Source organism: Coturnix japonica, chromosome 3 (assembly GCF_054131305.1).
Source record: "Coturnix japonica strain WE chromosome 3, WE-NBRP24, whole genome shotgun sequence".
Lineage (NCBI taxonomy): Eukaryota > Metazoa > Chordata > Aves > Galliformes > Phasianidae > Coturnix > Coturnix japonica.
In genome coordinates this window covers 39,693,005-39,697,391 of record NC_140665.1, presented here as the reverse complement: position 1 = coordinate 39,697,391, position 4,387 = coordinate 39,693,005, and the positions used below count along the sequence as shown (strand labels likewise).

The 4,387-nt window shown below is 41.3% G+C and overlaps 1 long non-coding RNA gene across 1 annotated transcript; it reads right to left on the bottom strand.

Moving 5' to 3' along the window:
• Positions 1-1,441: 1,441 nt before the first annotated feature.
• On the bottom strand, positions 1,442-3,990 carry LOC146761374 (uncharacterized). Its single transcript, XR_014944997.1, has 3 exons — positions 3,764-3,990; positions 3,478-3,652; positions 1,442-3,188 (listed from the first exon to the last, which is right to left on the bottom strand). It is a non-coding gene; the product is annotated as an uncharacterized LOC146761374 (long non-coding RNA).
• Between the last annotated feature and the right edge of the window lie 397 nt (positions 3,991-4,387).

Here is a 4,387-nt window from a genome sequence, read left to right as displayed (position 1 = left end):
TGCAGTGTACCAATGCCAGATATTGGCATTTAACTCTCACTACACTAAATGTAAATGTCAGCTAGAATGACACAGTCCGGATTCATCACCCAAGGCAAGATTTCCAAGCCAGGATTAGAAGGATCCAAATTTCCTACATTTTTTTTCCTTTTCTTTTCCTGTAGCAGCAGATGAGGGGAGAGAATGGAACTATTTAGTCTTCAAAAAGGCTGGGAATGGGAACCCACAGAGATCCTGGTTCATGCTTGACTAACAGATTATGGTAAAAACACAACATCACTAGTAGAGCTATTGGAGAGAATTATACCCAGAAGAAGTCCTTAGAAGATGTTAAAAAGAAAATCCCATTTAAACTAAAAGGGAAAATGCTATTCAGCACAACATTTTTCTGCTTATTTCTTCCTGTTTTTTTGTTTTTTTTTTCTTACTGTATTCGGTTTCTTCTCTTGCTTTCTCTTAATTTGGACACTGCAAAGCTGCCAATTATTCTTTTATTACTTTTTTTTTATTTTCCATAATGCCAGCAAAATCTGCCGCTTTTCTGCAATGCAGAGCACCTGGAACACTGGGATTAAGGAATACCAGCTGAATTCAGGAGGGGAAGAAAGGGGCATTTAGTTTCTGCAGTGCACAAACCCTCAGTGTCCCTTAGTGCAATAGCTATACCAGTGAATGGAGCACAGCCTGGCTGAAGAACGAGAGCAAGTGAAAGGAATCCCAATGGTTTAATGCTTTGTTATTACACATTATGATTTTTAAAGCAGCTGCACAAGCCAGGCTGAGGAGGAGGGAACCTGAGCCATGATTTATGAATAGTTAGGGGTCCTGTTACTGGCATCATTAATCACAACTGCTGATAAATTAATCTACCTTCTAATTTGTGTGCAAGATGGTCAGCTGATAGTAGAGAAGATGTCAGCATTTAGGGTACTGTGCTCATATGGCTGTCTGTGAAATGCCATTTTTTATTATTGAGCCCTCTGTTAGTTTTACCTGGTGAACAAACCAACACTGGCCATCAGAAAGGATAATTCAGAAAGCAGCTGCTCTCCTAAAGGGGCCTTCCAGGACACAATACCAAGGAAAAAGATGGAGGCCAACCATGGCGTAGTGCGATGGTAGGTAATCAAAAACTCACCTCTGACCCGTGCTGAAATCTGCCCTCCAAACAACTGTGCTTGAACATCTTCCAAGCCAGCTTCCTCTACATCTACAGAGGACATTCCTTACATTTTAATGAAGGCCACAAGTTTTTATTTCTCAAGTACTCAGAGACAGAATGAAATGTCCACATATGGGAAGGATAAAAGAGCAGTTACTTAACTGAGGATATTTTCTAATAATAAACATTGAAAAAATGCGTATTTAGTTTATGTGCAATTTTTTGATGACAGATATAGACAGACACAGAAGCATAAGGTGATTTTGAGAAAAAAGCAAAAACATTTCAACACAGTTTTTATTCATAACTGTAATATTTTTATAATTTTAAAGGTTTTAATGACTTTCAGAGATCTAGAAAATCACATTATCTAACTTGCCTAGCTTCATAAACAAGAGGAAAATAAATAACTCCAGTATGCCGATTTCTAATAAGAGCAAACTTTCCAAAGTATAATAGAATCATAGAATGGCTTGGGTTGGAAAGGACCTCAAGGATCATCAAGCTCCAACCTCCCTACCACAGGCAGGCAGGGCTGCCAACCTCCATATCTAATATTAGACCAGGCTGCCCAGGGCCCCATCCAACCTGGCCTTGAACCTCCAGAGACAGGGCATCCACAGCCTCTCTGGGCAGCCTGTTCCAGCACCTCACCATTCTCATAGTAAAGAATTTCCACCTGACATCCAACCTAAATCTTCCCTCCTTCAACTTAAAACCATTTCCCCTTGTCCTGCCATTATCTACCCTTGTAAAGAGTTGACTCCCCTTTTGTTTGTAGGCTCCTCTAAGGTACTGCAGTGAGGTCACCCCGTGTCCTCACATGATTTTTTTCTGTTAATTTCATAGTGTCTAATTTTCATAGTGTCATGCTATAAAATAAGATTTAAAAATCACCTTGACCTAAAACATTAAAATAGGCACAGTTTTGTTATGGAAGGTTTTCAGTGGTTTCAGAACTTGAGCCTATTGCAAATCCGGGAATGATTTTCACCTGTCCTGCAATTCATAATGGAAGAGTACTTTACATCAAAAGAGAGACAGAAACATCTATTGTGACAGGTTGATCTGCAAAAGATGACAGTGGCTGTTTGAAGGCAGTCAGAGTTTTTGATTGCAAGAAACAGGCCCATTAGAAATGAATTAGCAAGCAAATTGCATCTGAACTGGTCAAAGATGCATTCTATCCTATCAGTATCACTTTTACATGTATGCTTTTGTTTTTACATGTATTCATGTGATTTGTATGGATATGTCTGTGAGGTGTAGAGAAACAAGTCCAGATCTGCTTCAACATACTAATACAAAGCTATTGAAATTTCTAGTTATGTAAAAACATGACTGAAAGCAGACCGAGATGTGGAAAGAATCTACTTCAAAATATAAATTCAATTACTGTAACTTCTTAGGTGCCATTTGTACTTCACAATGATAAGTCCTAAGTTGTTATTTCAGGATAAATAAATAGGTGGATAGATAGATATATCTATCAATATATATATTTATCTTCCAGGAAGTCAAACTGCATTTTCTTAAATATTTTCCTCTCTCTGACTCCCTCCCTCTTGAGGTTGTGTCCATGAATTTAGTCTGGTATTTCCTCAATTAAGATATCTGAAGTGAAAGCAGAGACAACCCTGCTCCCACTCCCTTACTTTCCTCTACCAGCCCAACTTTTTCCCATACTCCCCTCTCTACCTACTACTGTGGTGCCAAGATTTGTGGCACAGTGAAGGGGAGATGAAGTCCCTTGCTGGACAGATATCCAACATTCAGGCGTGCAGCTGGGTACCTATGGATCAGGCAGGTATATAAGGTGCACCTTACTTTTAGACATGGAAGGTTTCTCAGGCTTTGTTGTATCCCCTTCTCTGATGGTGACCCACAGAGAGAGCAACACAGCAGGGTGAGGAGGAGGGAATGGGAAATCTCTAATGTGAAATCTTCATTCGTCATCATTGCCAGTTAAATATTCATTCCTGTTTTCCATCAGCAAGGGAGAGCAGCATGAGGTTTCCTTTGAGCTCTGGAACAAAACAGTCATGGAAATAGTCAACCCAGGTCAAGAACAGATTTAACAACAGGGCAGATCTCAGTGCTACCAGCCTTCTCCCTTTTTCTCCCCATTCCCTTGCAAGCTAACTCTGCTCTCATTCTATCAGCTCTGTGCAGCCATGCCCATCTCTGTATGGACAGTTACTGTGCTCCTCTAATTACTTTTCAGGTTCCCAGGACCTTGATGGTTCTTTTCAAGGAACTCCTTTTCATGACTTGAAAGTAAATAGACTAGAAAGTAATAGAAAGTAATTTCTAACCTCTTGAACTGCAAAGTTACAGAGAGTTTAAAGATGATTGCTCCTACAGCCTGACTTGCAGTCCATTAGAGAAGGAAGAGGGCCCAGGCTACTTGACCTTTCAGGAAATTGAAGCATCTCTTCTGCCAGCTCTCTCATTGCTCCCAGATAACCACTGATGAGATCTGGCTGTGAACTGAAGGAGCAGAGAAGAACCATGATTTATTGTTACTTTTTCCAGGGAGGAGGCTGACAGACAGAACGGCTGCACTTTGGAGCTGCATGCCTGCCTGCACATAGCACATACTCAGTGAGGGGTCCAAGTCGCGGTAGCAGACCAACTCCAGTTCAAGCTGGATGGGGATATGCCCTTCTCCACAGAGCTGTGGTGGTAAACTGGGACCTAGAGCATGAAAGAGAAAAGAGGATAAGCTTCAGGACCAAATCGCCATAGGTTGCATACTGTGTTCCAGGTGCAGGTGGTGACACCTGAAGTCTGCAATATTTGGATTCATTAGTTATTATCCACACCATCCCACAAAGCATTATAACAAGCCACTGACTTCTACTGCTTCTTCAGAGATTTCCCAAAGGTGGACACTTAGCCTGTACAAACTGCTTTGTTGACAAATATTCCACCTGCTGTGGCTGAGCAACTCCAGCCAGAGACTGGGATATTCCTGACAATATTCCAGCTCCTGCCCTGGGAAGACATGGAGATCAATGCCTCACGGAAGGGTTGTCAGTGGCCCCACATACTCCTTAGCCAGGCTGGTGCAAAATTTGTCATGGGACAGCCTAATTGATTCAAACAAAGACTAGCATCAGGGCTAGAGAGACACAGAAGAGGACTCTAGTCACTGAGGGTGACAAGTGGGTGCATTTGTTAATCTGACATTTAATTTTTCAAATTCCCAGCCTAAATCTTTCC